Raw genomic sequence first — 13,545 nt, forward strand, 5'->3', positions numbered from 1 at the left:
GTTATACTAAAAGCATAAAAAATTTTAAATTAGATGATTAAAGTGATCTTTCGCAAGATACTTTTTTTGGGGAGGATAGTATTGTGGAGGATTATATCATATTAGTGCGGTATCTCATGCTTGACAAAATGTCTTATATTGGGAGTGGTTCCTAGAGTTGTTTGAGGCGTGTGTAAATTATGTGCAATATAACTAATTTCTTTATTTTTCGATTTTGTGCAACTTTGAATTAATGAGGGGTCATATATAACAAATTGGTTGGAGAATCAAATGGTTTATTAATGATTGCTTTCCGAGCGGCAAGCATTGATTGATACTAAATTATTGTGTTTTTTAAGCTTCTACCAAATGTGTTGATTATGAAAACCATTGTTAATCATTTTAAAATGATCTTTCTTCTTAAGATTATTGTGAAGGAGCAGGCTGGATTGTTGGAAGAAATATTATTGACAATATCTTTATAATCTAGGAAGTGATTAATTTCATGAAAGATAAACATACCAATAAGTAGTGGATACCCGTTAAAATTGATTTGGAGAGCCTATGATAGGGTGCGTTGGGAGCTCATTGATGCCTCTGTACCAGACTTTCTTAGAGAAGTGATTATGTCTACAATGTCGAATTTCACTATGCAAGTTTTGTGGAATGGTGTCTCAATACAGAAATTTAGGCCAACCAGAGGGGTCCGTCAGGGATGTCCTTTGTCATCGTATCTTTTTGTCTCGTGTATGGAATGACTTGGGCATAGTATTCGTGCTGCGATTAATAATGGCAAGTGGCACCCTATTCGGCTCTCTAGAATGGGTCCGGCTCTATCACACCTGTTTTTTTCCAAATGATTTGGTCTTTTTCTGTAAACCAAATATGCAACATGCTCGTCTACTTAAAGAAATATTAAAGCATTACCATGCTCTTTCTAGCCATCGAGTTAATGTTTTAAAGACTAATATTTTCTTCTTTAGTAGTGTTGATGATGCTTTAATAGATTTGATCAATAGTCTTCTTAGATTTCAAAGAGTGCAAAATCTTAGGACTTACCTAGGAGTGCCTCTTTTTCATGAAAAGGTCACTGACACCACTTTGCAGTTTGTAGTGGAAAAGGTTAGCAACAAGCTACAAAGTTGGGATGATATGGATTTCTTCTTTAGTAGTGTTGATATGCTTTAGGATATTTGATCAATGGTCTTTTTGTATTTCAAAGAGTGTAGAATCTTGGGACTTGTCTGGGAGTGCCTCTTTTTCATGAAAAGGCCACTAACAACACTTTGCAATTTTTGGTGGAAAAAGTCCGCAACAAACTACAAAGTTGGGATGCCATGCAATTATCTCTAGCCAGTTGAGCTACTTTAGCGCAACTAGTTCAATAGTTTATTTGGGATTCTTCAAATGGTAGAAGGAAGATGGCTTTAGTTGGTTGGAATCTATTTGTCAACCCCGTTCATGTGGTGGTCTTGGTTTTAGGCAGATGAGGGATCAAAACACTTTTTTTTTGGTTGCAACTTAGCTATAATATAACGTCAAATTCCAATGCCTTATGAGTTCATGTCTTACGCTCGAGTATGGTATGAAGGAGGATATGCCTGAAAATATTTCACGAGTCGAATTTTAATTTCTTTGGAGGGCCCTCTCTAAGGTCTAGCCCCTACTTCTAGATAATTTAGCTTGGTCGGTGGGAAATGGAAATAATATTTGGTGTTGGGGGGACTTTTGGGTTCCGAATGTAGGGCCATTGATCTAGAAAAGTCCCTATCATGCTAATCTTGTCTCGTATTGTTTACTTAATGAAATTGTGACAGAATATGGCTATTGGAATCTCGATATATTTCGTGTTTGGTTAACTAAAGATATTGTAAGGAGAATTGTTGACATTCCCCCTCTTCATCTTACAGCTTGACCTGATAGGATTGCGTGACTTCGTTCCTCAATGGGCTCTTTTTCCATTAAAAGTGAGTATTGGATGCTAAAGGATAGATCTTGGATTCCAAGATATGTGACTTGGAAAAATTATTAGACGTTTAAAGCCCTCAAAAAGTTCGTATCTTTATATGGATTCTCTTTAAACAACGGTTACTCACTAATGTGGAACGAGAGAGGCAAAGTATTGGACATGATAGCTCTTGTTTGTTTTGTGGACATGAATCGGAGGATGTTTTGCATGTGATTAGAGATTGCTTTGCAGTGAGAGAAGTATGGTTGTAGGTTATTTTGGTAAGTCAAAGCAGTAATTTATTCTCGGATGATCTCCATGAGTGGTTAGCTTCAACTATTCAGAACCCCTTGAGGCAAACCATAGGAGAGGTAAACTGGTCTTGTCTATTTGGTTTGGTGCTAGTGTATATGGAAGAATTAGAATCTTTTCACTTTCTAATGTGTTACTTGGAGTCCCTTCGAGATTGTTAAAGTCTCTTATGGTTGGGCTAAACAATATGACTTAGCTTACAATAAGGACTTATTAGTGTGTTATGAAACTGGATTTAAGAATTCTCTACCAGGTAATTGGGTCCATTTAAGCATTGATGGTGCCATTAAGACAAAATCAAGAATTGCATCAACTGGGAAAGTTTTATGTGACAGAAATAAAGATTGGATTCTAGGGTTCAATTGTTATTTGGGGTAGTGTTCAGTCTTTGATTTGAATTATAGGGTAGTCTGGATGGTTTGGTTATTCTTCAAGGCTGCGGGTACGAAAAGGTTATGATTCAAGGTGATTGCTTGGAGATGGTCAAGGTTCTCCAAGACACTCCATCGTCAGCATCAGGTTCTGCTTTGATTAGGCATATCCAACAACTTTTGATGCATGCCGGGCATTGACATTTACATCACATCTCAAAGAAGGATAATCAAGTTGCTAACCCTATAACTAAAGTGGCCTTAGATGGTGATCTGCCGTAATTCGGTGTAGCAAATTAAACTAATTTTCAAAAGCAAGCATTTTCATTAAGTTTAGTTATGTTTTCGTAAGTTTCTTTAATGTTAATAAAATGTGCAAATAGAGTCTTTTATTGACCTTAGGGGCTGGATGAGGCCTAAGGGTAAGATAATGAACTTTATAAGTGTGTAGGAGACCATTAATGGGCCTACTAAACCAATACTGGTAATTCTGTCGCAACACAGAATGATCAATGTCGCAACATAAGGACCAGAATAGAGAAATCACGAGATTGCCTTTGATATCTAGACACAATATAAGGGTGTTGCGACATACCCTGAAGATATCCTAAGAGGAGTATACTGACTCCTATGTTGCGGCACAGGTCCTGATGTGTCTTGACATTGACTCTGGATGGAAATTAACACGAGTTAGGGGGCGTTTTGGTCGGCACAATCAAACTTAAAGCTCGGGAACATCAACTAACCTAGGGTTAAAGACGACAACCACATGGAATCTATAAATAGGCACAATTTGTCACATATTATAGACATCAATTACTTAGTTTAGAATTATTCTTTTACTTTCAGTTTAGGTTTTCTTTCTTCCTAGGTTTTAGATTTATTTTCAAGTTAATCTTTGTTTATCTCGAGAGATCTAATTTGTGGAGATAATCAAACTTGTGGATTCACTTAATTCTTAATAAAAATTAGACATTTTCTTAAACTCTATACTTTGATTCATTTATCATGTTCTCTTTTTATATAATTTCTAAATTGTTTATGAAAACAATGAGGAACTAATCCTTCTATGGGGGATTAGCGAGTGGAGGTATGATTTGTTAACTGTTTTATGGGATTACTTAGTAGGTCAGCTTTTGGGGAAAGGAAGAACCTAAACCCTAGGCCTGACAACCCTAGGAAGTCATCAAGGTGGGAATTAACCCACAATTGGTATGATCTATTTGTGAACACCTTCACCCCAAGCTGATCTGGACTGTGAGGTTAGAATATAAGTAGTCATTGCCGACTCGTTATTTTAGTGGAAGATCGAAAGATCTTGCTGGGGTAGCGACTAGTTGATTGACAAGGAACCCAAATCGACAGTTGATGAAGATTACGAAAGCGAGCTAATTACCCATAATCATATTTGATTTATTCTATTTTTTGATATCTTGAAATTTAGTTCTTTATGTTATTATATATTTTTTTATTTTTATAAAAATATTAAAAACTCCTATTATTTTTACTTCCATACTATAACTGATTTAGAGTAATAATTAGATCTTTCGATGTTTAGGTTGATCTAGCACTAGCCTCCTCTGGGTATGATCCTAGGAGTACTCACCTACTCCGTTTTAACTATATTATAACTGGACTCGTATACTTGCGAATATAGCCTCATATATATATTACTGCAGTATTCACAATCTGGACGTTAGTACGTCCGGAGGCAATCTAGTTGTTGGCATCGTTGCTAGGGAGGCAACGTCACTAGTTGTTTTTAATTTTTACACTACAAAAAGAAAAATTAGGAAACTTTTAGGTTATAGGTACGATTTATTTAGCCATAAGTAAAACTACTAATATTATGCAAGTCTTAGGGACATTGTCTGATGTAGACTGTTTACAGTCTAGCATTTCTCGTCCTGTCATTCAGAACTCACTCTTGAATTAAATCTTTCTTTACTAATACGAATTTTTGATAATGTCAGATCCACCGATCGTAAAACTGAGGACCCTATGACATTCTTACGGAGATTTAATCATATATGTAATATCTTTGCCTACACAAATGTTCCACCAGATACTATCAAATTGTTATTAATTCCATTTGCATTGGATGAGAAGGCAAAAATATGGTTAGAAGCACTTCTCCCAGAAACCATTACTACTTGGACTAAGTTTGTACAACTATTTCTTCACCGAGAATTACCCATGACCAAGGTACTAAGTACTTATACAAAATTATTTTATTTTAACCAAAGTACTATTGAAACATTGGGACAAGCATGGGAAAGGTTTAAAATAATCCTAGAATCCATACTAGGCGGGGGAATACACTTCATAGTTCAAATACAACATTTGTATTACGGGTTGGATAGTCAGAATAGATGAAAATTTGACATTATGACTAGTGGAAGTATTTGGACTAAAACTCAGAAGGAAGTAATGGAAATATTAGAGAAATTTAGCATTAATGAATCTACTTGGGAGTAATGTCAAGAAGTGGAAATCTAGGGACTAGAACATGAAAAAGAAAAGAACAAAAATGTAACTAGTTGGAGTTAATTATAGAAGAATCAAACGGTTATGAAAGGGAAGAAGAGAGGGATGGTGCTGAGCAATAGAATGATCACATGGTGTCTCGATTTAATTAGTAGAGGCAGAGTAAGGAGTAGTCAGAAAAAATCATCCTAAACTCAAAAAAATTGGTGCCATTTGTTATTAAACCTCATGAATTAGGAATGAAGTAGTTACCCGCACATTTAAAATATGGCAATCTAGGAGAACAAAATACTCTGCTGCTAATTATTGCTACAGGCTTGAAGTAAACCAAGAGAAGGTTCTAGTAAATGTCCTGAAAATGCATAAAAAAGTGATGGGATGGGCGATTGTTGATATCAAAGGAATTCATCTTGTATTCTGTCAATATAAAATCAAATTAGAAAAAGAGAGAAAGCATGTATTTGATGTTCAGCGTAGACTTAATCCAAGTATGAAAGAAGTGGTAAAAAAACAATTGCTTAAGTGGTTGGATGCATGTATTGTTTACGCCATTTTCGATAGCGAATGGGTTAGCCCTACACAGTGTGTTCCAAAGAAAGGAGGTCTAATTGTTGCTAAGAATGATAAAAATGAGTTAATTCCAACAAGAATAGTTACTGGTTGAAGATTATGTATTGACTACTGGAAACTGAATGATGCAACAAAGAAAGACCATTTTCATTGTCTTTTATTAATCAAATTCTTGATTAGCAGATAAAGATTATTATTATTTTCTTGATGGATACTCAGGGTGTAACACCCCTTACCTATGTCAGACGCTCGGACAGGGTACGAGGCATTACCAAACTTTAACATAGTCAATCATACAAAACCGAGACTTGAAATTTCATCCAAATTAAAACTTTCATATTTTATCATAAAGTTTCTAATATGGGTTTACGAGTCCTCATACATACTTTGAAAACGATTCAGGACTAAACGAAAAACTTTTGAAAACTTTGAAAAATTTATTGAAAGCAGGGTCACACGCCCTAAGCGCATGGCTATGTGGCAAGCCATGAGTGTGAAAATTAGGCTATCTACCAAGCCCTTTTCCATCCAAACATGTACTTACTTACATCAATTTATCAACACAACATGTAAATTTTTATACACGTAGAACTTAGACAATAATAGCCAATATCGATGGCCTTATACAAAATGAACTATCAATTAACATAGGTCGAAACAATTATGACACATAACAAATTAACCAAATCCACTATACATGCCATAATTCCAAAATAATATTTTTAAAATACCCAAAAGAAGGTTGATAGTGTGATTTGATCTCTGACGATCTCCGAGTCTCGAGCTGGCTTGGTAACACTATAAAATAAGGGAAAATAAATAAAAGTAAGCATATAGCTTAGTAAGTAAGTATATAAATAAATAACAAATTACCATCATGCTTTCATGATAATACAATCATAACTACACTTAGATTCACCAATTATTCAAATTCAAATAAGTTGTCTATTCGAGTCATAGTCACTAAATTATTTTTCCTTGGAGCTACGGAACTCCAAATGAAAGATCCATAAATTTTACATGAAACTAGACTCACATATCTTCTTATCATAAAATTTTCAAAATTTTGGTTTATCCAAAAGTACACTTTATTCTTTAAAATTTCCCTATTTTGATGTCCCATAGCCCAACCACTCTTCACTAAAAATTATTTATCTTAGTGTACAGAATTTGAATAATGTCATTGTTTATTTATTTTTAAAATAGACTCATTCTTTATTCTAGACATATAAAGTTTAACTCATAATTATTTTTGTACAATTTTAAAGATTTTCCAAAGTTGGAATAGAGGATTCTAAAATCAATCCGACCCTGCCTCACTAAAATTCAAATATCTCAAAATATATAACTCTTTTGCTTATTTTGTCTCTTTTTATGAAAATAGACTCATTAAGCTTTGATCTCATATCTCATTCAACCACTAATTAAATTTCTATCATTTTGGGTGATTTTTCTAAAATCACACAACTGTTACTATCAAAGATTTTTTTTTAAAATTTTCGCTCATTCACAGATCATTATAACAATATGCTCAACATTCAATAACATAATTCAATTTGCATGCATGGTACAAAACTTTATCACTCCATTTCCTCTTGCAACTTTACCACATTTCAATCATATAGTCATATTCGTTTACAATTAGTCATATCCCGTTGAACACATTGGAATAGTAGCGAATATTCAATGGCCTGCAGATAGTACCACCCTTATGATCAATGCTATCCGGTACACATAGTAGCCTGCACATAGTACTACACATGTGACCATTTCCATCCAATACACGTAATAGCCTGCACATAGTACTACATACATGACCAAGGCCATTCGGTACACATAGTACTACACATGTGACCATTATCATCCGATACACGTAGTAGCCTGCACATAGTACTACACACGTGATCAAGCTATCTCATTCGTATCTTTCCTATTTCGACGGTCCAACGGGGATTTTCACTTTTCAACATTTTACTACTTCATTCGTAATCAATCACAAATTCCAATATCAACTTTCAATTCTAATTATCAAATAACTATTCCATATTCAACCATATCTCACATAATATAACAAAATATTAACACATGAATAAAAATGATGTATTATTTACATACGACTTGCCTCGGTGCAAAATATAGTAATTTTGCAATTTTAGTCCAAAATCTTTTCCTTTCCCCATTCAAGGTCGATTCCACGTCTTTCTTGATCTATAATAACACATTTGACTTATTCAATGCTCACATTATTCAAATCATTCCAAAAGTATCCTATGATAAAATTACAATTTTGCCCCTGAAGTTTCACAAAATTAAGATTTTGCCCCTAGGCTCGTAAAATAATTTTATTCAATTTTCTTGCATTTTAGGCCTAGCTGAACCATTTTCATAACTATACCAGTCCAAAATTTTCACTTATTCACATACTTACATACATTTTACAACTTTTTACAAACTAATCCTTTTATGCAATTTCATCGAAAATCACTTAGTAGAAGTTGTTTATCACACTCAAAATATTTATATTCTTCCATAAAACATCAAAATACATGCATGTCATTCATGGGAAAATTTTTAAACACAAACCCTAGCTCAAAATAACGGTAAAAATAGATAAATCGAGCTACGAGGATCTTAAAAATGTAAAGAACGTTAAAAATGGGGCTTGGATGTACTTACAATCAAGCTTGAAAAAGGCCAAAACCCTATCTATGGAGAACTTCTAAGTTTCAGCAATGGTGGAAGAAATATGAGCACATTTTAGCTTTATTTTCCTTTTTAATTCATTTAATTACTAAATGACTAAAATGCCCTAACTTAAAAATATCCTATTTCACTTATCTCATGTCCATTTTTGTCCACCAACTTGTCTAATTACTATATAAGGACCTCCAATTTATAATTTCATAACAACTTGACACCTTTAACATATAGAACTAAACTTTTGCAGTTTTTTACAATTTAGATCTTTTGACTAAATTGAGTGCTCAAACATCGAAATTTTCGAATGAAATTTTCACGAAATTATTCCATGAAATTTTAGACATTAAAATAAAATAAAAATAAATTTTTTCTCGTCAAATTTGTGGTCCCGAAACTAGTGTTTCGATTAGGCCCTAAATCGGGCTATTACACAGGGTACCATCAAATCCCAATTCATCTAGATGACCAGGAGAAAGCAACTGTCACATGTCCTTTCGGTACATATGCTTTTAAAAGAATGCCATTCGACTTATGCAATACTCCAACAACCGTTATGAGATGCATGACCGCTATATTTGTTGATATGTTAAAAGAGGGGTTGGATGTATTCATGGATGATTTCTCAGTTTACAGAGACTCTTTTTAAGAATGCCTGGGTAACCTTGAAAAAGTTCTAAAAATGTGGATGTTTGCTCAGTTTACGGAGACTCTTTTCAAGAATGCTTGGGTAACCTTGAAAAATTTTCGAAAAGTTGTGAAGAGACTATCTCGTGCTTAACTAGGAAAAATGTCATTTTATGGTAAAAGAAGGATTGGTGTTGGGACATCAGAACTCAGGAAAAGGGATAGAAGTAGGTAAAGATAAATTTGAAGTTATAAAAGACCTTCCCAATCCAATAAATGTCCGGGGTGCTCAAAATTTATTAGGCCACACAGGATTTTATCGGAGATTTATAACAAACTTTGCTCACATCTCTAAACCATTAAATCAACTTCTTCAGAAGGGGACACCTTTTATATTTGATCAAAATTACGTTAAAGCCTTCAAAGAAATAAAAGAGAAACTCATATATGCATCAATAATCATTATCTCGAACTAGTCATAACCTTTTATTGTTATGTGTGATGCTAGTGACTATGCAGTTGGTGTGGTTTTGGGACAGAAAAGGAATAATACGTTTGGGGCTATTCATTATGCAAGCAAAATGCTAAATCCAGCGCAATGCAATTACAGTACAACTAAAAAAGAATGCTGGCAGTTGTTTTTGCTTGTGAAAAATTCTGATCCTATTTAATGGTGAATAGAGTATATATTTATATTGATCACTTTGCATTAAAATATGTCATGAAGAAGAAATAGACAAAGGTTAGGTTAATGAGATGGATTTTACTACTTCAGGAATTCGATCTATGGATAGTAGGTGGAAAAGTGACTGATACCCAAATTGTAGATCATTTATCCAGAATAGAGAATCACTTAGAAGCGAGCACTACTGAAGAAATTAAAGAAACTTGCAAAGGTGAAAAATTATTTAGAGTAGACATCCATCAGACAGGGCCTAGTAAACACATAATACCATGGTATGTAGATTATGTTAATTACATTGGAAAAGGTGTATTTCCATCGTAGGCATCCTGGAAACAGAAGAAGAGGATAATTCAAGAGCCAAAAAATTACACTTGGGAGTATTCGTATGTGTTTTAGTAATGTACTTATCAATTGGTCAAAAGGTGTGTAGTCAAGGAAGAGATACACGACATTCTACAAAGATGCCATACATCTCCATGTGGAGGGCATTTCAACGAAAAAAGGACAGCCCAAAAGGTACTACAATCAAGTTTTTATAAGCTGACTATGAATTGAGATGCTTAAGAATTTGTACAAGTGTAATAGATGCCATCGAACTAGGAGTATTTAAAAAAGGGACGAGATGCCACAAATAGGGATAATCGAGGTGGAAGTATTTGATGTCTGGGGGATTGATTTCATGGGACCTTTTCCATGTTCTTTCGGGAATCAGTACATCCTTCTAGTTGTCGACTACATTTCAAAATGGGTCGAAGTTGTTGCCTTGCCTACCAATGATACAAAACCAATGGTGATATTTCTAAGAAAAAACATATTCGCTAGGTTTGGTACACTGTGTGCATTGATTAGTGATGAAGGATCTCATTTCTGTAGTAATGAGTTTGTTTTGGCTAAATATAGTGTAAGATATCGAATGACAATGGCCTCTAACCCGCAAGTTAATGGGCACGCAAAAGTGTCTAATTATGAAATTAAACAGATTTTAGAGAAAACAGTAATTCTAAGTCGAAAGGATTGGGCAGCAAAGCTAGATGATGCATTATGGGCTTACAAAACAACATATACGATTCCTTTAGGTATGTCCCCATATAAGCTAGTTTACGGTAAGAATTACCACTTACCAATTGTATTGGAGAAGAAAGCATATGGGAAAATCAAAGAATTAAATTTAGATCTAGAACTAGCCAAGAAAGAAAGACTATTTCAACTACAGGAATTGGAAGAATTTTTCTTTATGGCCTATGAAAACACTAAAATGTATAAGGAAAAGAGCATACTTCGACATGATGCAAAGATCCAAAAATGCAAATTTCTTCCTGGAGAGAAAGCTCTAGTATTCAACTCAAGATTAAAATTATTCCTTAGTAAGCTTAAATCAAGATGGACAGGACCATATACCATACATCAGGTGACACCTCAAGGAACAATAGAGCTGATCGGCTAAGAAGGGAAATTCTTTCTTGTAAATGGCCAAAGAGTGAAACATTATTTTGGAGGAATGACAAACACAATAATTGAGTGTGTAGGAGACCTTTAGAAGGGGCACTAAACGAATATTGGCTGCTATGTCAAAACACAAATGACTCGATGTCGTAACATAATAAACAAAATGAAGAAAACTTAAGTCTGTCTTCAATGTCGCGACACAGACTGAGGGTGTCTCGACATACCCCTGAAGATTGCTACAAAGGAGCATACTGGTTGCTATGTTGCGACATAGGTCTTGGTATGTCCGACATCGACTATGTAACAAAAACTGAACACGAAGCAGAGGAATTTTGGTCTGTATAATCAAAATTTAAAGCTCAGTAACATCAGTTAACCTAGGGCTAAGGACGATGACCACCTGAAGGCTATAAATAGGCTCATTTTTCACCTGTTATAGACATCATTCATTTAAGTTAGATTCTTTGTGTAAAATTTAATTTGGTATTTTCTTTCATTCTTAGGTTTCAGTTTTAAGTAGTTTTTATCGATTTCAAGAGATCTGAATTGTGGAATCATTCAACTTTTTGGGTTGGCGCTTAATCTCAATACAATCAGGCTCTTTCATTTACTCTATCTTGTCAATTTAATTAGCATGCTTTCTCTTTGCATCGATTATATATTGTTTATGAACGCCATGGGGAACTAATCCTTCTATGTGGGATCAGCGAGTGGAGGTATGATCTGTTAACTATTTTGTAGGGTTACTTAACAGATCAACTGTTTAGAAAAGGGAGAACATGAAACAAACCCTAGGCCTAACAACCACAGAAAGTTTTCAAGATGGGAATTAACTCAAATTAGTATTTCCCATCCGTGAACACTTTAACCCCAGACCAATCTGGACTATGAGGTTGAAAGATAAGTAGTTCTTGTTGACTCTTTATGTTAGTAGAAGATCGAAAGATCCTGTTAGGGCAACAACTAGTTGATTGACGAGGAAACCTGAAACAACAGTTGATGGAGATTACCGAAGCGAGCTAATCACCCATAATTAGATTTGATTTATTCTTCCCTTTTAATCTTTTGAATTTTATCTTTTTATGCTTATAAAAACCCCAAAAATCCTTTTTATTCTTAGTGTTGAGGTTAAAATTGATCTAGCACTTGCCTCCATTGGGTATGATCCTCTAGCTTTTTTGAAATTGAATCGGTAGCCCCTTACTCTATTCCTTGTAGAAATAGTCGGGGATCGGGACGCTGAGGCAAAAAAAGGAGACTTAAAGCCACTTTGAACTCTTTTTTGGGTGAAACCCTAAAAAAAGTTTTTAAGCCGCTTTTGAGGCTTTTTGGTACCTTTTCTGATCTTTTTAAAAGAAAAGAAAAAGTACCAAAAAGAAAAGAAAAAGGGAAGTTTCAGATGGTGTTCCAATGCTTTGAAATGCAATAAAATTGGAACGTCAGAAGAGATATTTTTTAGGGAACGCACCCCAAAGGGGGAGATTCCCCCTTTTGAAAACCCGATTTTCTCTCTGCTTCACCTCCCAATTTCAAAAAAACTACCATACTGTACCCAGGAGGTGAAGCAGAGAGGATACAAGGCCCTAGCTACAGTGCATTCAAGAAATTGAGCTCCGGGGGAGCCCATCTTCAGACCCATTGGCTAACGTGATCTCCCTTCAAGGGATATCACTAATAACTCAGAGTACTCACCTACTTCGTTGTAAAACTATATTACAACTCAACCTGTATACTTGTAGATATCGCAGTGTCTTTCCATATTTTTATTGCAATATTCACACTTTGGATGTTAGAATGTTTGGAGGCCGTTAAGTTTTTGGTGTTGTTGCCGGTGAGGCAACGTCACTAGATTAATTTTAATTTTTACACTATAAAGGAATAATTAAGAAATTTATAGGTTATAGAAACGATTTTATTCCATTTATTGTCACTAATCTCGTCTTTCTAGGTTTAGTGTATGACTCGCAATAGGGGCACACCTATTGTAGTAGCCATAGATCTAGAGGGAATAATTTGAAGAAATCACTGATCACAATAGAAACCGTAGTAGCAGATGCAAGGTTCACCACCACCAACTACAGGTAATGTACCACGTGAAAATCCATTGTTTGACGACACCGTCAATAACGCTCTAGGAAACCCACCAGCACCACAGCTTCCTGCAAACATTCAGATGGCTTGAAACGAAAGAACTTTAAGGGGCTTTATGACAGAATCGACGATTATAGCTAATAATTTAAAGATAAAATCGTCTATCATTCAAATGATATAGAACAATCTATAGTTCAGGGGCACTATGACAGAGGACCCTAAACAACATTTAAAGCAATTTCTTCAACTCTTTGATACTTTTAGGTATAACGGGGTCACTGATGACACTATTCATCTTCGGTCGTTCCCCTTCTTCTTGATTCATAATGCTT

Source organism: Gossypium raimondii, chromosome 8, assembly GCF_025698545.1.
Source record: "Gossypium raimondii isolate GPD5lz chromosome 8, ASM2569854v1, whole genome shotgun sequence".
Taxonomy (NCBI): Eukaryota; Viridiplantae; Streptophyta; class Magnoliopsida; order Malvales; family Malvaceae; genus Gossypium; species Gossypium raimondii.